At 33.7% G+C, this 25,673-nt stretch overlaps 1 long non-coding RNA gene and 1 other non-coding gene across 2 annotated transcripts; one reads left to right on the top strand and one right to left on the bottom strand.

Annotated features, from left to right (window-relative positions):
- Nucleotides 1–242: 242 nt before the first annotated feature.
- Nucleotides 243–443, top strand: LOC145263345 (U2 spliceosomal RNA). Its single transcript, XR_013864511.1, has one exon. It is a non-coding gene; the product is annotated as a U2 spliceosomal RNA (small nuclear RNA).
- Nucleotides 444–8,491: 8,048 nt separating this feature from the next.
- Nucleotides 8,492–24,588, bottom strand: LOC145263007 (uncharacterized). The gene is made up of 5 exons (XR_013864446.1): nucleotides 24,504–24,588; nucleotides 19,192–19,346; nucleotides 13,797–13,916; nucleotides 13,426–13,590; nucleotides 8,492–8,527 (listed from the first exon to the last, which is right to left on the bottom strand). It is a non-coding gene; the product is annotated as an uncharacterized LOC145263007 (long non-coding RNA).
- Nucleotides 24,589–25,673: the final 1,085 nt, after the last annotated feature.

Raw genomic sequence — 25,673 nt, 5'->3', positions numbered from 1 at the left:
AGTTGTTGCTGGCTTTGCTTTCGTTCGCTTTCGGTTCGGTCCGCTCGGCTGGATGGACCGTTCGTTGGTCTCATTAGCTGGATGACGGAGGCGGGCGGGCGGCCCTCCTTGGCCGCTGCCTGCGATCGACGCTTCCACTAGTAGAGAGGGGCCGGGGGTAGGGGGGTCGTTGTCGCTCTGCCCGCAACCTTTGCCGCCCGGACCGGTCCACTGACGACCCCGGCCCCGGAGGGAGCCCCTTTATCGCTTCTCGGCCTCTTCTGGCTAAGATCAAAGTGTAGTATCTGTTCTTATCAGCTTAATATCTGATAGGTCCCTCGCATGGAGGGATCACGATATTAAACTGATTTTTGGAACTCGGTCAAGGGTTAGGAGCTTGCTCCCCCTTCTCCACGGGTTGGCCTGGTATTGCACTGCCTCCAGGAGTTAACAGCCCCGATTCTGACCCCAGCTCGCTCGGGAAAGAGTCAGAAAACGCAATCCCAAAAACAGACTGACTACTACTTTGATCTTACTACTAAACTAAACGACTTTGTTGGTCCTTACTTCCCTTTACTTAGTTGTTGCTGGCTTTGCTTTCGTTCGCTTTCGGTTCGGTCCGCTCGGCTGGATGGACCGTTCGTTGGTCTCATTAGCTGGATGACGGAGGCGGGCGGGCGGCCCTCCTTGGCCGCTGCCTGCGATCGACGCTTCCACTAGTAGAGAGGGGCCGGGGGTAGGGGGGTCGTTGTCGCTCTGCCCGCAACCTTTGCCGCCCGGACCGGTCCACTGACGACCCCGGCCCCGGAGGGAGCCCCTTTATCGCTTCTCGGCCTCTTCTGGCTAAGATCAAAGTGTAGTAACAATTATTTCTTTACTTGTGAAAACTCGTTTATTTCAAATAATTCGGTTACAGATTTGGTAAAATACCATTTGGCAATATAAAGTTAAAATATAAATATGACACCATATCAAATAACCAGTTTCTAAAATTAGTCCACTACATTGCCATTTGGTAGACCACTGCGATATCTACTTTGTATTTTAGTAAGACACAATGGAAACTGATAAATAACCAATGAGCACTCGGATATTTAGTAAAAACCTTCTTTCGTATACAAATTTGTATTTTTATTCACAAAAACCTAACAAAAATTTTGGATAATAATAATCATTAAGTCGTTTCTGCTGCTCTTTATTTCGTATAGCTTACACAAGAATGATGTCACGGGATTTGTATTCCGTTCTTTGTAATCATTTTGCAGTGCCTAATATCTTCCTGTGGACGGATAATAGCAAATAGGTTGCACAATCACATCAGCAAAGTTTTCAAGCTTGCAATTTGCTGACCTTTTCTTTCGCATCAACTGTAACCGCCCCGTTTGCTTGTCACCTGGATTAGCAACAAATATAAAAATAAAATAAAAAAAATAACCAAATAAGATGACAAACAAACAACATGAATAGAAAATTACAGGATGTGAGATTCGTCCGATAACAATACATCAGATGAAACTGTCTTTTTCAAACTTCATTACTTTCTGCAGATCTCTCATATGATATAATATATAAATAAACTTATACGTATAGCATTAGTTACAAGATTCTAATTAATCCGCGCTAATTTTGGAGGTAGAGGGAAATCAAATCATGCAAGAAATATTTCTCTAGTCGAGGTCAACCTTACTCGTACTCTTCGTTCTACTGTTCATCTGGAGTTTTTTTTACAAGGCTTGGGTCGATGTACCTGGTTTCGGAAATTTTGGTTTTAATTTTTACTCCTGTAGAGGTACATTATTCTCACTTTAATTTTTATACGAAGACCAGCATTTTAGTTTGCTTGAACTTCTACATGGTTTCATTATTAGATTTCAATGTTGGCTCTCCCACTTGAAGCTCAAAATATACCACTACGCTTTTCCAAAATTATAATTTTTGGATTTATCCGTTACATCGATTGTTAAAATGGCTACTTCGATTCTTTATTTTGCAGAATCTGAAGTAAACTATTTCAAATTAAAATACGTTAAATCTTCACTATAACAGTGAGCAAGTTTGTTCAATAATATTCAATTCAGGTTAGATTACATATATCTACGATAAATAACTTATAATTTTCTTGCTATAAATATAAACCAAACATGTTCAAACAATTTTTCATAAAAACGTGTTAGACTGTTAAAAAATTTTTTTTCAATTCATCTAAGTATTTCCATTGAAAGTTATGTTAGCTCCGTTCGTGCTCGAGTCATAAAACTTAAAACTAAGAACAGACAAAAAAAAATTCATTCTATGTAACATAATATCATTAAACACTTTTGTAAACTTTATTTGTATCTAAAAACATTAAATGAAAATTCGTTTACATTTAAGCACTTCAAATATCTTTTGCTATAGCGTAAGAGAGTTTGTAGTACTTTGATAAGTATCACCAGCCTTTATTACATGACCTCATTTTTGCAATTCTTTAATTACATTTGAACTGTTCCGTTTAAATAAGATTTAATTTTTTCCCTACACATACGCATTTATTTCGCGAATGTCATTTTATCCCCGAAGCAAAGCTGCTCACATGCTGATTGGTTTGGCGCTACATGAGACGAATTTCCATTACAATTTAAATGGAGTTCCTCTCACCATATATACCAGTCTCCACAATCGTGGTGGATGTGCTACAGAGACATTTACCGGTGTTTATAGTTTTATCCGGCCAACACGCCTGAATTGGACAATTAAATTGCGAAACAATTCATACTTTTTTCGTTAATTGCAATTTCTACATAATTTGAACAACGGACACAAGCTGTACAAATATAAACAGTATTACAATTTTATCGTACATTAAAGATAACCGACCAATAAAGTCTTGTATAAAATTACCGAGCTTGTCTTCCTCTTATTTTTCAAGACCCCATGTCAGTTTGTAACAGCTAAAATTGGAATTTTCACATTTTTTATCACCATCATTTAATATATCCGAAGATTGATCATTCTACACTAGAATTAAACCATGAAAAATTATATTAAAAAAAAATTATTTGAATCATTATTTCATCTATAAAATACTATTTCATTTCAATAAATAATATATAAATTTATATTTCATAATAGCATACCGCGACCATATTTATGAAACGATATAAAAATATCCTAATTTTCGTCTTAAATAATAAAACAAAGCTAAGTAACGTCTATTTAATCAGACAGAAAGTGTAAATCAATCTTTAAGATTAATACAAATACGTAAACCTTTTTTTTTCGAAAAACGCTCAGCTAATTAACAAATATGCTATTCTCCCATTTTTTATAAAGAGGCGGATACAGGGACTTTGCATTTACAATTTATACTACTATATAATGTACATTAGTACTTGAATAGTTTGCTAGATGGGGTACATGCCAAGCCCATACTTGTTATATCACCTACAGAATATAAGATTTCTTTTTAAGCTAATATGCCAATCAAATAATGAAATCTTGATTAATGGAAATTTATATTTTACCTTTGCAATTCTTACATAACTAACACACAATTTACTATTTATATTTAAAGTTGATATTACTGGACATTTATAAATCCTGCAAACTGACAAGCCTTCCTTGAACATACTAAATTCTACTGGGAACTGTTTGGGTTGGATAATTCCTTTATTCAAGTTTCACATCTATGAAAATGCGGTAATAATCAAAAGTGAGTCACATCCACGTGCCGGCAATCAGCTTGTGATGCGTCTCTAGATGTTGTTCATTGCTGTAAGGACAAACCTATTGGTGAGAGATAACTAAATATATCACTTCCCACTTTGAAAATGATATATTCTGGACTCGCATACAAGCTTGCATATTTTATAACTTGACACTAAATGTCATTATGGGCAATAAACCGGCAGATACGATGAATTCACATTTGAAATGTGAACTTAAATGTCATGAAAATATGCACAAAAGTCCTCACTAGTCCAAGGACAAAGCCAGATTTTCCAGTTACTATCAAGATTCGTGTTCCTCTAAAAAATACTGTTACACAAACTCAGAATGGAGAATTAAAGTAACAATTTTTAATTTGTCATTCAAAAATTGCTTACCTTCTGGAATATTTCATTCCACCATTCAGTGTAAAAATACTAATGTTTAAAAAGGGTTATTTGGGGGATCACTATTATCAAGCTTCCAAATATTTGTCAAAATGTTTCATTATAAATACATACGCATGTTCAATAACGGGGTGTGTATATCGGGAACACAGAACGTGGACTGATAACGACATTTATAATAGATTACACACTTCATATTTATGATAGGAGCTTGAAATAAAGAGAAACGTAGACAGTTTGTCTTTAACATGGGACATTAGGATTCATTATGGAAGGAGGGAGTCTCAAAGTTCTTTTACAAGATGATGGGACAGCGTAATGTTATAAATAACAGAAGACATTACTTTACGGTGGAAATGACAACGAAAACAAAGGTTTACAAATTACATGATATTTATTCTGATTGGAAGAGATGATCAGGAATTCGATTACCTTGCAAAGTTACATATTCTTCCCCTCCCCTTTCTGGTAGATTCTGACAGGGTTTCAGCTAACAGCTCTTTCCAAAGTTTCCTAGCTGTGACTCCCAGCTGTCAGTCAACTTTCTGAACCGACTGATCTGACCTATCTTTGTTTTATAATTATTTCTACTAGCAATTCACTAAATTCCTGGGATCGCATCTAAATAGGAATATGTATTCATTTCAACCCTGGAATATTCGGTTCGATTCTAGCCTTTTCCTTTAATATTTTCAAACCTTATTTGTTTCTCGATTGGTTTGGTTTGGTTTGGTTTTACGGCATATCAATCTTTTTGGGGGTTATTTAATGCCTAGTTCCAATTTTCTTTTTTTGGTGGAATAGATTTTTTAATTTAATCAGCGAGTCAAATCAGACTTATTGTATCATTAGGGGATGTGCTTCTTTTTTCTTTTTTTTGGGGGGGGGGATGTAAATTTGGATTGAATTAAAGTTATATTCTTTTATATAGATTTACTTTTTTCAGAAATTTTAGTATTTTGTTAGAGTTTATTTTTTTTAAATAGTTCTTTCCTATTCTTGGCATTGTAATAATTTGGCCGAATATGCGCGAGATCGCCACAATCCAAAACAAAGTGTTTTACTGTAAAAGGTTTTTTGGCACGCAAAACATTCTGGAGGGTCTTTCTTTTTTAGCAGGAAGGAGTGGGTTATGTGCGCGTGTCCTATGCGAATACGGGACAAAATCACTTCCCCTCTACGTGATCTTCTGGCATCTGGTAATCGTTCTTCTATTGTGGGTTTGATCTTGAAAAGTTTATTATTTGGACAGTTATTCCATCTTTCTTGCCATTTCTTCATAATGAGACTATTTATTTGTTGTTTGTAGTCAGAATGTGGAGTTATATTGCTTTTAAGGAGTTTTAAAGCGTTTTTGCCAGCTATGTCATCTTTTTCATTGGCCTGAATTCCAGAATGACTGAGGATCCAGCAGAATTTGATACTTTTGTTTTGTGAAAGTGTATTTTTTGTAGCAGTTTGAGTAGTGGGTTATTTAAATTTTTATTCTCTCAGGATTCAAGTACCGATAGGGAGTCGGAAAAAATTATAAATTTGTTGTGGGTAAGGTCAGTGATGAGGTCTAGGCCATATCTAAGGCTGTGGATTCGGCACTAAAAATTGAGGCATGGTTTGGTAGTCGCTTCTGTAAGGTAGTGTTAGTGGATACGACTCCGCATCCGGTTTTGTTGCTGTCTTTGGACCCATCTGTGTATATGTGCTGATGGTTTGGGTATTTTTCCTGATAGGTTTCATTTTTTGGAAGGTTATTTACTGCAAGGATAATTTCAGGTTGTTTTAGTAGCCAGGGTGGAAAGCTTAGTTGGTTAGAAGACTTATTTGGGAATCAGTATGATGGGGAAGTGTTGTGTAGTATTTATATTTGGTGTAGATTGTATGTGTATAAGTGGTGAGCTAGACGTGACTAGCCGACTGATCGGATCGGGCCTCTCCGATCGCCCGTCTGGCCCAGTATGAGGCCAAAGTGGAGTGTTGCAACTGATACCTTTATTTCCCTAGGTATCAGTCGCTCAGCCATCAGGATCCTTTTCGTAGACATTACGGGATGCCACCTACGGCCAACAGGTGGCCCCATTGAGGGACTTTTCCTCTCTGCAGGGGGGGGCAGTCAGTATATTCTAATGCCCCACTGACGGGGTTGGGAAGGAAAAAGAAAAAAGGGAAGGAGCTCTTTTTGTTTTTGTAGAACATAATTAAGTTTTACAAAAGAGAATAGAAAATAAAAACAAAATCGTTGTAGGTGCATTTCGTCTCAGGAAGCCAATAGACTTGTTTCTCGAATTACTGAGATATGTCCCCTTTCATATATAACACGCACACGTCAAGCAAGAAAATTAAGAATTTATCGACCGTCGTAATTTTAGAATAAAAGAAACGAAAGTGACTCACATCATCAGCAAACGGTGTTCTGTCACTTCTTGATGAGAGTTACCACAATTTCATTTTCTTTCAGCACAACCAGTCACAACACTTACAAATAAATTAATACTAAATATTCTGTAATTTATGCTAACATTTCGAAATGAAATTACAAACTTGGAACGCCACAAAAGTAAGCGACCCAAACGAAATGTTTAATATCAGGAATTAATCTTACTGAACTTGAACAAAAAAATTAATACAATTTACAGAAATCACTACTCATATCCTAGAGTTCCACGAAGCACTTCTGATACTGACAAACGGTTATCAGTTTTGGATGCACGAGCGACTTTTGGGACAAGAAAAATATATACAAACAAACAAAATTACAAAAAAAAAAAAAAAAAAAAAAAAAAAAATAGAAAAAAGTTTACCTTATATTATTAGTTTTCCTTTAAGTGTTAGAAAAGTAATTTTTTTCCAGTATACGTAACGCAAATTAATCTCCAAATGTTCTTTAATGCGCTTGCTTTTTATGCAAACTCTTGCTAATAATCCTAAGCCAAACCAAACTTTACGAAAAGGCAAATAAAGCAACCAGTAAGTAAAACAAACTTTCCGAAGAGAAAGTGGGGAAATTCTGTCGAAAATTAAAGTCGATGGCAAAACAGTATTAAAAAATTACACGATAAAAGTGGGGGTGGAAGGGGATAAAAACAAGACAAAAAAAACCCCCCTAAAATACGCCACATATTTCATTGAATTTTCTCCTTCGCATTTGGAACTGCTTACCTCATGCAGGCACATCTTTGGATGTCTATTAAGTAATAGCATCGAATTTCTTCAAGAATAGGAATACGTGTTACTAACTCCTTGAATTCCGAAATCTACATATACATCGATTCTTGGAAATCAAACAACTCTTCAAATATGTTAATCGAGATGATTTTAATTTTATACAAAGATTTAAAATGAAATCAGTGGATACCAAACAACTGGAAACAATGAAGCAAAATGTCAGTTTTATGTGAATTGAACACACGCAGTCGATAAATCGGAAACAGAATCCAAGTAACTTGCCAAACAAAACGTGATAAATGCTAATAAATTCATTCACTTTTTGACGATAATTTAAAACATGAATGTCACATTTAATCTAAATGAATACGCATTTCAAATTCAGAATACGAACCGCACTGAGATCTATAAGGTAATTTCATCTAACAAAGATACCGTACGAATTCTTAAAAATCCTACCTAAAAGCCCAAAGATCCACATTCTGCACAAGTACTAAACTAAGTTATACTTCTAAGCTTACGTGTTCAGCCACTTAACCCTTCGAGTCTTGTAAACAAATCTTAGTAAAATTTATACGTTTCTTTCTTAGATTTCGAAAGTTTGTTTGACCAATGTCAAAAATAAAAATGGCGCAAGGATTCCTGACGTTTATCTACTGTAAATGTAGAAGTAAAAAGTTATATTATATTGATTAAATCAACTTGGAACTATTCTATGCATGGTATGAATGATTAAACTTGTTATCCACTTTTCAAGTATTTGACATGTTAAAAATATGTTCCACAAAGAAAAGCAAAGTTCACTCAAGAATGATAAATTTGCAATTAAAAATTAATTTACCTGCGCAGAAACGATTTTTCTCATCACACCATTATTTCAATCGCTTGCCAAATCTCAGAGACAAACCTTAAATAATTAGTAACTTCCGCATCTGCGCACTTTTAGAAGAATTCAAGTACGAAATATTAGCTCAAATATTAACCCCAAATAAGATTTGGACTCGTCCAAACTGACCAGCAATTCAATTCTAATAAAAGAATATACATATTCGTAACCGATTTTGCCTATTCCTTTCATTGCAATATAGTTTCTATTGCTTTAAAATTAGAAAGTTATTTATCTCCAGAGATAAAAGGGCCGGAAAGTGAAATTTTATCAACCCAGCGCGTTACAAGGACAGGAGCCTAATAAATAACAGTTGAGGAAACCACACTCAGTAATTATTCCATAGGAGCGTCTATGCCGATTACTTACCCTTTCGACAGGACAGAAAGACCCAGGACGGTAGACCCCTCTAGAATTGAATAAAAAATACATCTCAGTCGATACCGAAACAACTCATGACAAAAATGGCATATACTGTTGGCTTTGCTGCGAAAGAAAAAACCCCGCTTGATTGTCAAAAGTCATCTACAGTAGACACAGACTCACATATTCAGTATATACGCAAAACCCGTGAGGTAGTGGATACGATACTTGGTCAAATTCAATTGTAAATTAAAACTCATCTGGACCTTGAAGGTTCAATCCTCAGTGCGGGCGACACAAAATACAAGTGCGAATTATCAGGACTTCTTTCCAATCATTGCTGAGGGAACAAGAGCATGCTACATCCATAGATTAAATAAAGTGTTTCATTCGAAATTACCCACAGATTTGAATTCTACATGATATAATTTAATGTTACATCCACCGAAATGTGAAAATAAAGATGAGAATAGCAACCTGCATAATACAAATACTCTATTTTGTATGCTACTGTAATAAATCTTGTTGCAAGAACAAACGGAAACAAAATCTGTTTCTAATGGTCCGTTTCAAAATTAGAAATTTTGAACGAGTTTGCTGTACAAGACATTTTATAGATATAATTCAACTTTACAGCTGCAAAATTATCCTATCGTTTCCACCCAACCACCAAATTATTTAATAGGATGAATACTTTGAATATTAAAACTCCAATTTATACAAACATTTGCAGATTTCAAATATTGTCGGAGTTTTTTTTTTATCGACGTAGTCGCCTCCAGCAGTGCTAAGGGAAGTGGAGTCAGCATTTTTGGTTAACCTGTAGCATTCATTTTACGCTCCCTTCTCACCTTGGTCCCGTTTAGCAGAACAGAAGGACCTTTTCAGCTGCCGATTGTGTGCGTGCGTGCATCACCTTTTGTCATTTAAGTCCTCGCGGACATCTCTATTTAGTCTTTCCTTTTTCTTAGTATCCATCATTGCTTGGTGATTGGCTGCTGTGAAAGCTCCGGAAATCCCTTTTTGCGCCCCTTTTTCAAATCAGTTCGGGAATAGATTTGAGACACTCGGTTTCCGAGCTCACTTTATTGAGCGGTTGAAATTGGTGTTCCGAAATACAAAGAAAAAGCCTGTCACCATTTTTATTTCAAACTGTTGAACGAGAGACTCGTCAACATAGATTTATTTTCTTCGTATCCTTTCGAACGTATGCAGTAGCCAGACAAACCTTTTCAAAGAAAAGGTATATTATTTCAAGATAAGGAAGCAACCAGACCACCTTTTCTGACATGAAAATTTATTTGGGACACTCCATACTACGAAGAGAGCCAAACTTAACTTTGGAAGGTTTTGTTTGTTTGGAAAAAAATAAACATAAGGGGCAGGAGGTAAAAAAAATAAATAAAAATAAAAAAAAAATAAAAAAAAATTTAAACAACTTTGCCACTCATCCTTGCATGTTTTCTTTCCTGAAAAAAAAAACAAAAAACAAACAAAACTTGTTGAAAGACTGAATGTAAAGACTTAAAGGAACTATTTTCTGTCTTTTGTACGTTTTTTCCTTTGAGCCTTTCTTTCAATTAAGAATTGTTTTCTATTTGTTTTTATTTCATGTTACCTTTAAGGTTTTTTTTAAAGCCGATCTTTGGAAAATAACATTTTATTTTAATAAAATTCAGATCATTTTAATCACATTTCGGGTCTATACTTTTGCTCATGTCTTCAGTTTCTCATTTCCGGAAAATTTGCTTTAAATGTTTACTTCCCCCTTTTCAATTCGTTACCCCAAAACGGATTTTGGTAATGACCCAAATTCCGTCAATACTTTTATTTTTTCAAACATGTTATGCCTCGCCCAAAAACAATTCAAATTGCACAGGTCGCATTTTTCGAATTTATTTCTATTGTCAATTACGAAAATTAGATTTACGCAATCAATTATGCAAACACAGCAAGTAAGCCTAACACTAGTTTGTACAGTTTAATATTTACCCATAAACATGTTACAAACAAACAAACTTTGTACAAATATTAGTGTTATAGAGGGAGGAGGTGCGAATGAACTCTAAATCCGGGCCATCAAAAATGGAACATGGAATTGGATCACCTGGTCCTATGACGCAAGTCGGTTTATGGGTCAGACCGTTGAATGGAGCAAAGTTCGAATGAACTTAAACCCTGACCGACAAAAATGAAACCCGGGAATAAGATGACGTAATTCGGCCGCAAGTAAGACCAAAAGCAAACACCGAGAGGGTCAGAATGTGGATCGATGACGTAAATTGGTTAACGGATTACGAGGTCGACAATTTATAAAATTCAAATGATAAACAAAAGAACGAGTCAGTCAGAGAGTGATAGCAGAGAGGGGAGGAGAGACGACGCTCAACTGCCTGTCACGGTCGCAACCACACCCTCTCCACCTACACTATCTCCACCACCACCTCCGTATTATGTGTATATGAATATTTATTAAATAAACAAAGTTGTTTTATAACAAAGCGTCTCGTTATTCATTGGTAAATGAACAGCGGTCATTTCATTCACTAGACGACGTACAAATATGCATAAATGTCAAACGAACTATCTATCTATCGAGATATTAAAAAATCTCGGATAGTTAAAATACAGGCTTGGTGCTAATAAAATAGACTGTACTCTGGCTAGATGAAACACTAAGACTCTTCATGTAACACTAAAGAGAGGCCACATCAGACCTGTAGGGTTGATGTGACGTTTCTTTTGGTTAAAAGTAATTTTTTGTTCCCGGACGATGATCGGGTTTTGAAGGAATAGAAATTATTAATTTTTTTTTTGTCAATAAATTCTGAGCTAATTCTGTTGTTGAGATGGCGGCGGCAAAAGTGCCTTTGTAGCGAAAAGTTAAATCACATTCTAAACTTCAAAAGCGAAAAAGAATGCATAAAATATTTTAGCCAAAATACACAGGCGTTTGATCTGAAATAGTCGAAATCATAATTGTACAAGAACCAGAGAACTGGGGATTTCACACCCGCAATTGGCAAAACTATGAGCCAAGTTTGATCTGTGAGTTTAACGGTCGAAAAAGTCGGGTGGTTTTTGATCTGAGAGAAACACACGCAGTGACTCGGCATTGTGTTTTAGAACAAAGAATAGAAAAAATGAATTGTCCGAAATTTCAAAACAATACATATTTTTATGACGTATCGAGAATTGTCATTTGGTGAATCAGGTCGAACGAAAATTGAAATGAAATATTTTTGCTCGGATGGGAAAATATGTTGTCCGATAAGTTCAAAGCGACAAATGCATTCTTGGTCTTTTGACGTAATCAAAATGTCTGATATAATGGAATGGCCGACAACCAGAACTTAATTCAAAGATAAACTAAAATTCCTTTGAATTATCAAAGCGAAAAATGAGATCAATAGATAATTTTAAAACAAATAAAATCGTGTGATTTACTTTAAGTCAAACGAAAAATAATTTTCCTGGATATGGAAAAATTCCATTAGTAAGCCAGGGAGGAGTTAAATAATACAACGTGTAAGTTGGGCGTTAATTAAAGGAGGAGTCAATCCAAGTTTGGAAATGGACCAATGAAAAAGGGCCCTGTCGAAGTATAATCAACCAATGAGAAAAGGCCCCGTCGAATTATAATCAAGCAATTTGATTGGTCGATGACGAACATGGGTGTCGTCATCATTCCATAATTGTATTATAAAAGAAATGAAAAATCAGATATTAAGTCAGAGTCCGGGTCTGAGATTGGGAATCAGAGTCAAAGAGAGCTAAGTCGAGTTGTTCCGTCTCGACAGAGTCACCTCTCCTCTCTCCCCCTCGCTTGTTGCCTGATAAATCAACGCTTATAACGTGTCGATCACAACGAGGATTACGCAAAGTCCTCGATACCGACCAGGTATTTCAACAACAGAAGCTCAGTTGTAGAACTAACTGCTTGCTTCAATTAATTGTCAACGATATGTATATGCTGTAAATACTTTTACGAATTTCCGAAATATATATTATATTAACCAACGTCCGGAGTTTTGTTGCTGATGTGCGTTGATCCCTATATGTGTATATTTCTTTATTTGCCATTTGTGACACCGTATCCGTCAACGAACACCCAGAATAACTAGACGATCCACGGAGAACAGGCCTTGAGGACCGAGCATCCGAGAAGAATCCCCAACGCCATAACGAAGAACTCACTGGGTGACGCGACGTACTAACGGTTGGCAGACCTGGTTGCCCAGTCGACATATCATAACTGTACCGACCAGGGTGCAGATCATAACTGGGCCGCGATCAGAGGTTCAAGGTCGCGTAAGGTCACGTTGCAAGGTCACATTCATAAGACAAACAACAAAACAGAATAGACGTCACCGCCATACTACCCAGTATATAACATTAGTATATTTCCGAGTAGTTATTACCGATGCAGACATTTGGGGTGGTTTACGCTACACTTAATGGTATAAAAATACTCCGGGTACATAGAAAAAAACTGCAGATTATAGAAATGTTGATATTTTTTTTTATTCCACTAAGGTTTCCTTTTGGCATATTAACTTAAATGATATACAGTAATCACAAATGAGAAATAACATTTTACAAATTAAATTTACTAAAATTCGATTAATTCTATACAATTCTCTAAATTCATTTCCTTTCATAAATGTTGGTATGGCGTTCAGAACAAGAATAGTATCATATTCTAATTTTAAAAGCAAACATTTACAGTTCAAGAAATGCAGAAAATTCGATTGCAACCGATTTAGAATTTCAATAAAAATTGAATTCCATACGAAACAGTTTGAATTTAATATATTTTAATAAATCTGTTTAAGTAATCTATACACGGTATGAAAGATTTGTTGAAAATAAAATTTAATGACGGAAGCAAAGATACAACTCTTTATGTCAGAATTTTATATTCGAAATTCTTAATTACTTTACCTGGTTAAACATTTTTTGGCAAGTTTCATTATTTGAATTCGGAGCTCACGGTTGTTAACGACAGACTGACGATTTGGATGTTCAAAGTTCGAACCACAAAATGACTTTCATTTACTGATGTTGGCAACCTTCACGACGTCCCTCCCATAAATGCTTAGTGTATTTCTAGAAAAAAAAAAGATCCGATTAGAAAAAATATCGTGGAAATTAATGTTAGTTTTAACTAAACAAAAAATATATGAATAGACACAATTGCCCAATTACGTTTACACATTTATTATACGCCGACAAACATTTAAACAACAATAAAACAATACAATAGCGACAGTTCGATAAGACTCGCAGACTGGTGGAAAAAGTTCAGAGCTCACCTCGTGGTGGAACGAAGGTTCTCTTCTTGAGGGAAAGGCAACACGTCTGTCCGTGACCAAAGGGAAAAACCAACCAGCCTTAGAGCAGATTACTCCTCCCCGGTGTCCAATTTTAGTCCCCTACAATGTCAACAATAGAATATGCATATTAATAGGATTACTTGAATCAGCCAAACTTCAAGACAAACATTACAATGTTAAAGGAGTGACACTTAATTTCTGGATCTGCGTACTATAGTGCGAAAGATCAGCCCAAATTCGACCTAAATGACTATCCAATTAAATTTAAACCAATCCAAACCGACCAACCTTTCCAGTTGAGAACATTATATACGATTGAGATCTTCATCTATGAAGCAGATTCAAATTACTTATTTCAGTTAGAGTAATACTAACTTGTATATATAGGTTTTAGATTGTTAGCCGTACCAAATCAAGGAGAATGGCAAGACAATGCTATTAAGCTAAACGATAAAACTTAAAAGCGTTCCTCTTGTTAATTAATGTTTTAAAACTGGAAAGGAGACTCCAGGTTGTACACTTTTATCACCGTTTCGGCTACATTGTTAATATTACAAATAGTATTTTCCATTTTCAGATCCCCATTTTAAGGGCTCCACTTTGATCAAAACTAATTCAAGTGACACTTAAACTTTAGTTTAAATCGCAAAGGGATACGTATACAAAGATTCCATTAAATGACTTAAATTTTGACTGAAAACAAAAACTATCGATTAGTTTAGATATATTTTTTAAATTATGGTTCTTTGCACGAATAAGCCATAAGCGTTAAACATTTTACACAGAAAGCCACTACTAAGAAACACGTTTAAAATGATATTCAAAATCCGACAGTTTAAAAAAAAAAAAAAAAAAAAAAAAAAAAAAAAACTCACTCATGCAATATATTTTTTAAAATTTCGCCTTATACCAATGCCCTCAACAAGGGCTAAATATTACGTTTTTTCTTACTAGCCATGATAGTGTTTGGCAGCAGTCTCTGGATGTTGAGCATTTAGTATTTTTCATTTATAAAATACTTAGAGCGATTGTCATGAAAGTCAAATTAATGACTAAATATACAAAAATAATTACCATAAAGTTCTAATGTTTGGTCGGTTTTTAGAATCAAAATGACATAAAAACTTACCGATTATGAAATTAAACAGGCAAAGCAAGGCAACTAAATCGAAAGTATGAACATGTAAAAACATTCAATTATTATCCACCGTATTTTCATAATACAGAAACATTGAAATCTTTAAGCCACAAGTGTAAACGATTCAAAGTAGCAGAGAGTTCTATCATTTTCAGTTCCCATATTAAACTTCGTCCGTAATAAACTTCGGCGAAAGTTCGTTTCCAAATTGCTATTTATGCAGAATACAGACTGTACTACTTGTTTTAAATTTAATTCAATTTTTACCGTTATTCTTAGATTAAATAGTTAGAACACCCTTAATATGGAGGGGATCTAACTAACATTTCAGCACGTTAAACAGATCTAGAAAGTTATCCTTAACATGGCACTTTGCAAAGTCAAAATTCCAACCAAACTAGAAGAAGCAAAACAAACGTTAAAAATTCTGGAGAGAATGTCTAAGGTGGAGAAGAGAGAACAGTCGGAAATTAAATTCAATGGCAAAAGTACAAAATATATAAAACAAAACAGTATACCAAAAATTACGCACATATTAGTGCCTAGTATACACATGCCAAAATTAAGTGTTAAGTATAATTTAAAAGTGATAATTTCATAACGCCTAACATACGCCACGTGGATTTTTAGGCTGTCTTCGTTCATTGTTGGAACTGCTTATGTCAGGCATGTATATCTTTAAGCAACAGCATAGAATTAAATCAAAAATAGGAAAAATACTTGTGACTAACTGCAAAGTGCTGGAATCCTCTCTCCCTCCCTCATATATATATATGTTCTTAAAAAAAAATTTAAATAAAATAAATAAAAAATCTTCAAATATAGTACATTGACTCGATTTAAATTAGAAAATGATACAAATAAGATGGCTATTTCAATTTAAATTAGAAAATGATGCAAATAAGATGGCTATTTCAATTTAAATTAGAAAATGATGCAAATAAGATGGCTATTTCAATTTAAATTAGAAAATGATGCAAATAAGATGGCTATTTCAAACGAAATTCGTGGATTCCGAAAACAATTAGGCAACATGCCAGTTTTTATGCGAATTGAACTCACAGTCGATAAATAGGAAATCAAACACAACTTAGCAAAACGACAAATAGTTATCAACCTGCAAAATTTGAAAGTTTTCATTAAAAAAAAAAAAAAAGAAAAAAAAGGTACTTTTATACAATACGCACCGAGCTTAAATAACATTTAGAACCCAATTCTTAACATGGCGACGGATATAGTTATTCTATTGTAAGTATATATAAACAAATCAACTTCGATATTCTATGCACCATATAAAATTAAGTAAACTTGACAAATATTTTAACAGTAGATAACATGTTGAAATTAAAGTTTAAAGAAAAAGCAAAATTTGTCCAAGAATTTTACATTTGCAATTTAAAATTAATTTACCTTGGCGGAAGTGATTTTTCCCGTTATAAAATTATTTCAGTCGCCTGCCAATTATGAACGGAGACAAATTTAAAATGTTTGTACAGGCGTTTAACACGTGTAAGTACGAAATGTCACCTCAAATCTGATCTCAAAATTAACCCCTCGATCAGATTTGGATTGATCCAAATTTACCAACCAATACAGCAGTCAGATTTGCAGCTGATATTTTTCATCTATAGGAGTAAATTCAAATACTAAGTTTAGCCCTAGTAAAAGTAATTTGCATATTCGTAACTGATTTTTACCTATTCCTTTCAATGTAACATTTGCTTGCATTAGGAATTATGATATTAAGTTATTTATCTCACGCACACGGCGAGACGTGACGCAAGGGTCGAAAAGTGGAATTTGAAAAATCCACCGCGCTAGTAAGGCACTCTAGCCTGCAAATAAATAATGCGTTGACCACTCCTTCGGTACTCCTCGATAGGGACGCCTTTAACGACTCTCTCAGACATCTCACTCGACATAAACAACCTATGTTTAAAATGGCATAGATTGGCCTTTTGTGCGAGAGAAAAACCCGCTTGAGTCGAAAGCCATCTATAGGAGTTATGAAAAACTTTATAATCAGTCTCAAACACGTGACTCAGTGGATATGATACTTGATAAAATTCAGGGTCAATGTAGCCTGGTTGTTTTCAGCGAGACAACCGTGTCACATTGACCAAATTCAGTTGTAAAGTTAAACTTCTGAACCTTAAATGTTTAATCTTCCGTGCGGCCGACACTTAAATACAAGTGCGAATGAGTAGGACTTCTGCCCAATCATGGCAGACGGAAGGAGAGCATGCTATGCCCGTGGAAGTAAAAAGGTTCTATTCAAAATTTCCTGCAGGTTGGAATTCAAGATACGCTTGAAGACCATGGGGTACATAGGCAGAAACGTCGCGAAAACAGTAAACTGAACAATTCAAGCACTAGTATATTTTAAAGAGGCAGTCATAGAAACAAGTCTTGTCGCACTGAGCAGGTTTAACATACGGAAACAATGCAGCAGTTTTAAAACCAATCTGTTTCAATATTAAATTCATAATTTAAGAAACAATATTGCAATACAAAAGATGTTTTATAGGTAGAATTATACTCCAGAATTGTATAATTTTCTATTTGTTGTCACCCAACCACGGATTTGTTTAAAGGTAAATCATTTAAATATGTTCACGTTCTAAATTAATATGAAAATTAAGATTTCGATTATTCAAATTGCTTTAAAAAAAAAAAAAAATGCAAATTATATTGAAATATTAGACGCATGTTTTTGAATTCATTTCAGATTCGAAATGAAATTATATTTATGCATAAATTATGTAGGAAACAAATTAATTTTAAAAATCTCAGACAAATTTTTGACAAATATTGCTTGAATATTCCAATTGTCATTTGACTTGATTATCTTTTTACAAATTAAACTAATGGCCGAGAATTAGTCACAAATTTTGCTATTCAGTTAAAATGCGGCCAAATGCATTTTTAATGAGTAAATGCTGAAAATCTTAAAAAAAAAAACAAACAAAAAAAACTTTTGTAACAATATACAAAAAGTAGGAGCCTTTTATAATCATGGCCAGTTTAAAAATTATGGTACTTGTACCGTTTAATCAAGACATTAAAAAAAATGACAATATCGAAAAAGTTATAGTGTACGTATCCGTTATGGAATGAAGTCCCAAGAAAAAACTACGATTAAATTAAGTGAATTTTTTTTTTTTTTTTCGGAGAACTTCAGTCCAAAACGGATAGTACAATATAACTTTTCGATATTTTCAGTTTGGATGTCTTTAACTGTACAAGTACCAAAATTATAAATTCATAAGGAGTTTAAACAAAAGTGTGTTACATAAAATATAGCTAAAATTAAAATTCACAGCTGTAGATTTTTCTATCGTTTCCACTGTAACCACTGAATTATTTCAGGCGAGGACTTGAACGCTCTAAAATACATTTTCACATTTCAGTTATGCAAATGAGACTTCTATAAAAGATGTTACGCCTCGTTAAAAGACCAAATGGCACCGAATACGTTTTTAAATAAATTCATTTCATTGCCAATTACGAAAGTTTATATTTATGCAATCAATTATGCGGTCAACAACTTAAACCTAACACTACTTTGCATAGTTTAATTTATACCCATAAACAGGCTAAAACGCAGTCTCAATGTTGGTGCATATATACGCATACATATGTTTAATAGCAATTAATGCATACATATTTTAGGTTTACGCTACAGTTAATGCAAAAAAAAAAAAAAAAAAAAAAAAAAAAAAAAAACGCAATTGCTATTTAAGCGTTTGTAATTTAAGATTACAGAAATGGTAATATTTTTAATTTTGCTAATATTTCTTTTTGGCATATTTACTTTCAAAAAGACTAAAATATTACCGTGCAAACCTAACGAAATTAAATTCATTAAAATTCAATTAAAGATTTAGTATTTCAAAAAGTTTTATTCAGAACCAAAAGAATCATTCATTTTTCAAAGCCATTTTTAGGCCCAAGAAATGCATAAAACTGCAATTGTAACAGATTTACATTTTCCAAAGGCCGAAATTAAAAGTTAAGATCATGATTTACAAAAGAATGGTTGACAAACTGCAATACCATACCAAAAAGTTCGATTTTTTTAAAATTCTAAACATGATATAAAAGCGTTTAAGTGTATATAACATTTCTTGAAAACAGTTTAATGAGTGAAGCAGTAATACTAATACAAAGATTTTATATTTGCAATTAACAATTACTTTACCTGATACGGGACATTTTCATAGCAAATTTCATTACCTGAATTGGGAAGTGACGATGGTTCAGTGGTTAACGACACGGACTGACGACATGTGTTCAAAGTTCGAATCCAGTTCGTTCAACAAATCATTTTCACTCAGCATAGCAACTTACGTGGTCCCTCCGTTAGTACACGTCTTTCTAGAAAAAGAATGCTGAATGGAAAAATATCGGGGAAATGACAATAGAATCTTACCATTCATACGATATGACAATTAGTAAAATTTCAAGACTAACATTAAAATGGTAATAAGCGTGTACGACACGCAACTTTCGTAGACTAATTTAAGGAGTATCAGCCCAAATCCGACCTAATACAAATCAACCCCAATTAGACTTGGAACAATCTAAACCGACCACCTTCCTTGAGTTAGGGATATTAAGATCCTCATCTGATACTCGTCAACGATAAAACAGATTCGAAATCTGTTAAAACTAATTTGTATATCTATATGCAAAGGGGAGGGGAATTTCATTCGCGTTACACGATACATATAAAATTTCTGCGCGATATTAAGTGTTGCCACTAATTTCGCACGCAAAATGTAACTGTTCAACAGGCATCCAATGGAGAGTTTCCGAATTATATTTTAACTGGTTTATGACGAAACAGGTTCATATAACAATACAATTCGCTATCCTCTTCATTTAAGTTTAAATTATTTGTCCATAGCAAAACTAAAATAGACTGCAGTATTCGGGTGCCGAATATCTTGCAGCTTGGAAAAATCCAAGGCCCTTCCAGCATTAGGAATACGCTAGCAAGTATACTATAAATCATTTCCTCCGTTATCTTCGAATTTTTATTCATTAGATTCCACAAGTAAAGAGTGCTGTTCCCATATTATAAGCTCATTATCTTGACTTTCAAGTTCCCTTAGATCTTAGATTGTTAGTCGTGCCAAATCAAGATAAACGTAATGTTTAAGGATAAGAGTTAAAAGCGCTCCTCCTGTACCAGATGAAGTTTTAACTGAAAAAAAAAATAAACTGAAAGAGATGCCGATTGTACAAGTCCGGCCCGATTGTAAAATTTCAAATTTTATTTTTAAATGAGAAAATTCAAATATCTATTTTCCCATTTTTAGGTTGTATTGTTCAAATTTTATAAAATTTAGTCATAAAATTAAGGTTCAATATGGTAAAATTCGCACTTAAACTAATTAAAATCCCAGAGGGATACTAAATGTATATAATAGGCACGGGCAAAATGAATGCCGATGCTAAAATGTATAAATTTACTTAAAAATTCAAAAATCAGGAAAATACATTTTCACATTTCAGTTATGCAAATGAGACTTCTGTAAAAGATGTTACGCTTCGTTAAAAGACCAAATGGCACCGAATACGTTTTTAAATAAATTCATTTCAGTACCAATTACGAAAGTTTATATTTATGCAATCAATTATGTGATCAACAATTTCAACCTAACACTACTTTGCATAGTTTAATTTATACCCATAAACAGGCTAAAACGCAGTCTCAATATTGGTGCATATATACGCATACACATGTTTAATAGCAATTAATGCATACATATTTTAGATGGTTTACGCTACAGTTAATAATAAAAAAAAAATAAATAAATAAAAAAAACGCAATTGCTATTTAAGCGTTTGTAATTTAAGATTACAGAAATGGTAATATTTTTAATTTTGCTAATATTTCTTTTTGGCATATTTACTTTCAAAAAGACTAAAATATTACCGTGCAAACCTAACGAAATTAAATTCATTAAAATGTATGCTAAAATGAATAAATTTACTTAAAAATTCAAAAATCAAGAAATCAACCAATTTTAATGAAATTTTCACTATTTATCACATGATCGGAATATAATGCAGTAATTATTTTTATTTAAATCTGAGTGGAAGTGTATTATTGTTTAAACAAATATCTTTAAAGTTATGGTTTTCAGTAATAAATAAACGCAAGAATTTTAGCTTTCTGCTAAATAAAGCATCGTAATTTGTAACAATAAAAAAATGCAATGATTTTTACAGGAATATTACGAACCCCCCCCTAAAATCCATATTAATCAATTCGATATAACTCGAAAATGAATTTCTCAAACTACCGATGTTACCATTGAATTAAGCATTGTTTATTTAATATTTTCAAATATTTTGCTATTATAATGTTATTTTTTTAAATTACAAATTTCGCATTTAATGATTTCCTTGTAAGAAAATGAAACTTTCGGCGTAACAATTTTTATATAATCTCCAATTAAAAATTATCGCTAAAGTTAATGGCTAAAGAATAATTCAATTGAATTATTAAAAACGCACGCAGTATATATATATATATATATATATATATATATATATATATATATATATATATATAAAAATCAATCTTGGTCGCAAAAATCCACGAAAGATTCAAAAATCCGAACAAGTCAAGTCTGTTATTTTATATTGGTTTCTGCCACTAATAAGTTTGGCTTAAATTTATTTTTTAATAAGTATAATTATTCGAAATTTTATTAAAAACTTCTGTAAATATATTAAAAAAGGCACCCATTTAAATAAATTTTCTATCTATTCTTTACTTGATCAGACCCAGAAAATATTTATCTTTAAAGGATTTTTTAGAAGTTATTTAACTTCAAAATTTAGCTGAATTGGTTAGCTCGCCGTGAAAATATTTTTCATAACTTTCACGTGTACAAATATTTTTTTCCTTTAGGAAATTAACTTTAGTCTCTAATCTTTCAAATACAGTCAAAAAGTAGTCGGACACCTAAAAATATGATAAATTGGGTCCCCCCTTTTTTGCCCGCACCTAGTATATAAAAACATTCCAGTGCTTGTGCACTTATTGAACCGCGCCATTTCTAAATAGTATTTTCAAGTTTCATTAAAGTTTTACGATCTTTGGATTGTTAGGTGAAAACACAGAATACAAAATACCCTCTCCATATTAAGAACGGCTTTCTAAATTATAACATTAATTTAGCACGGTTCAATAAGTGCACAAGTACCAACATCAATTAAATTTTTATTTTATTTTTTAAATTGAAAACCTATCGCTTAGTTTACTCATTTTTAAATCAACCATTAGCGATAGACATTAAATGCATTTTTCAAATTTACGTTACCAATGAAATTCAAAACATGGCGTGCAGAATTTTATTTTTATATAAATATTTAAAAGTTCTAGTTTCCGGCTTATAACAAACACTTCATTATGAAGGTTTCCATGCTGGTTTTTGGTCCCTATAGTTGCTATTTTGGCTACTATAGTTGTCGACAATATTTTCGTATTTTTCATTTGTAAAAAGTACGTTAAAGTCTGAATGTTTCCATGAAAATGAAATAATTGAATATACAAAAATTGCCAGAAACTTTTAGTGTTTAGTCAGTGTTCAGAAATGACCTAACAAACTGTTGCCGATTATGAAATTAAACAAGCAAAGCAAATCGACTAATCGAAAGTCAAAATATGTAAAATAAAATTGTTAGCAACCGTATTTGCAGATTACAGTAACACTGAAAATATCTTAAACCAAGTAAGCGATTCAAAGTAGTACAACACAATAAGTTTCAGTTCCCACAGTAAACTTTGTCCGTAATAACCTTTGGTGAGATTGCCATTTATGCAGAATACGGACTGTACTGCTAGCGTTAAAGTAGTATTTAAGTGGAATCCAATTTTTTACGGTTATGTAAAAAAGACAAGAATTAACACCCTCCGTATGTCTTTCGGTACTAGTACACTTATTGATCAGTGCTGAAATAACTTTAAAAAGCCATTCTTAACATGGGGAGGGGAGATTGCTTTTTACCTATTCTGTACTTTAACCTTACAATTGAATTAAACAAAACTTTAAACTTGGAAATACGATTTTAAAATAGCGCGGATCAGCAAGTGCATTAACGCCTGTCTTTCTAAATAACATTTCAGCACGGTAAACAGCTTTCCAATGTGTCTTAACATGCAAGTTTGCTATTTTATGTAAACTGCCATTCCAACTAAAAAACGTCCGAAGATAGTGTCTAAGGCGGGACAGAGAGGAATCTGTCGGAAATGAAAGTCAATGCAAACGTATAAATACATAACACCAACAGTACTCAAAAAAATACGCACCAAAGATATTAGTGTTAGATTAAGTATAACTGAAGTGATGATTTCATAAAGACTTAAATACGCCACATCTGTTTTACTAGGCTTTCTCCGTTCGTACGGCTTACGTCATTGGCTTCGGGTGTCTATTAAGCAACAGCATAGAATTATAGCAAAAATACTTGTGTGCAAGCCTTTTCTAGTCTCACAAAAACACGCGTTCACATTTCAAGCCACTTTTGTCATACACATACGCGCGCACGTACATATATTCACGTTCACACTCATGTGCAACGTCAATTCCCCTTTAAAGGAAATCCACACATGCGCAAAGGACGCCGGAACCAACTACAAAAGCAAGAGACCTGAGCAGTTTCCTTCTTTTCGATTCGACTGCCGACGTAAGCGGTCGATGGACCAAGCGCTCCCATTCGGGGCGCGCTTCACGTCCCCTGCTACTATGTGTGGGGCAAGAGCCAACAAACAGTACGTACACCTTACAAGCTTTCTCTCTCCATGGCCTGGATTGACTTTCTCACTCTCTACAACAATAGACTTTCCCTCTCACCAGCTAACAGCGAGAGACGCACGCCAAACTAAACGTGCTATATCCTTTCTTTTGCTTCTTCACGAAATAAATTCTAGTTCGTTTATTTCAATAAATGCGTTGTTCGTTTCTTTCAACTCAATTTTCCTATTTTGTACGACTGGGGGATATATATAATATATCCACCAGTCCGCTACACTTGTGACTAACTTCAAAGTACCGAAAGCCTATACAGATTCTTTCCAAAGAAACCAAATTTTGAAAGTTAAATTCAACGGATTTAAATTAGAATTTGATACAAATAAGATGAATTTGCCGAAAACAATTGGAGACAATTAAGCAAAATGTTGCTAAGTTTTTAATTCAGGCATTCATGCAGTCGATAAATCGAAAAGAAAACCTACAAGACGGAAAAAATAGTTTATCAACTTGCATTTAAGTTTTCATTTACAATGAAGGTACAATACGCTTAATGTTATTTAGAGACCCATTATTAATATGGGGCGGGATATACGTCTTTCCATTGTAAATAAAAAGTTGCGTTATATTCAAACTTAGAAATATTTTATGCACGATATAAAAATAAGTCAACCTGTTATTTGAAAAGTGGATAACATGTTAATATTAAAATTTATGAACAAAAGAAAATCAAAGTTCACTCAAAAACGATAAATGTGCAATTAAAAATTAATTCACCTGAGCAGATAGGATTTTTCTCATCACAGCAGTATTTCATTCGCTTGCTAAATCTTAACGGAAACCAACCTTAAAATGATTATATAGGACTGTAACTCTCATCTGCGCACTTTTGAAAGACGAATCCATAAATAGAATATCAGCTCGACTCTGATCTTCAAATAATAGTAATTTGCCCCACCCTCAGTCAGAAGATTTAGACTGGTCCAAATTTACCAGCTAATACGGCATTTCGAATAGGGATAACTTCAAATACTCAATTATGCTAATTCTAATAATAGTTTAATTTACATATTCGTAACGTTTTTTTACACATTCCTCTCAGTGCAATATTGTTTTTCTTGCTTTCATTCGCATTAAGTGTTATAATATAAAGTTACTAGAATGGGTGCCCGGCGTTGCCGGGTGTTTGGAGGTGTATGCTGAACAAAAAAAAAGGGTCGATTTTTTAAAATTTGACGCCTATGATGACCCAATTAACATTTATTGTTTTGGGCTCAAATCAAGTTATTAAGTTACATCCATGTCCAAGGAACCTATATCTAAAATTTCAAGTGTTTAGACCCAAAATTGTCGGCGGAGTTTGGTAGAGTTCTCAAAGGTCAAATCGTTGAACTTTGACCCCTTAATAACCAAATTTCTAGCCGAAATCGATCACATAGATTTTCCCAAATCTCAGTACCCTGTATATTAAATTTTAAGTCTATAGACTAAAAATTGACAAAGTTATTGTGTAGGGAAATGTACACAGACACATACACACAGACAGACAGACATACAGACAGACAGACACATTCACGTTTATAGATATACTAGCATGGGTGCCCGGCTTTGCCCGGGTGTTTGGAGGTGTATGCTGAGCAAAAAATAAATAAACAAAAAAAAATACGGTCAATTTTTTTTAAATTTGACGCCTATTATGACCACTTAACATTAATTGTTTTGGGCTCAAATCAAGTTATTAACTTAGATCCATGTCCAAGGAACCTATATCTAAAATTTCAAGTGTTTAGACCCAAAATTGTTGGAGGAGTTTTGTAGAGTTCTCAAGGGTCAAATCGTTGAATTTTGACCCCTTAACAGCCAAATTTCTGGTCGAAAACCGATCACATAGATTTTTCCTAATCTCAGTACCCTGCATATCAAATTTCGAGTCTGTAACCTTTAAAT

This window comes from Euprymna scolopes, chromosome 38 (assembly GCF_053919585.1).
Source record: "Euprymna scolopes isolate OS-2025 chromosome 38, ASM5391958v1, whole genome shotgun sequence".
Classification (NCBI taxonomy): Eukaryota; Metazoa; Mollusca; class Cephalopoda; order Sepiida; family Sepiolidae; genus Euprymna; species Euprymna scolopes.
This window is presented reverse-complemented; position numbering and strand designations above follow the sequence as displayed.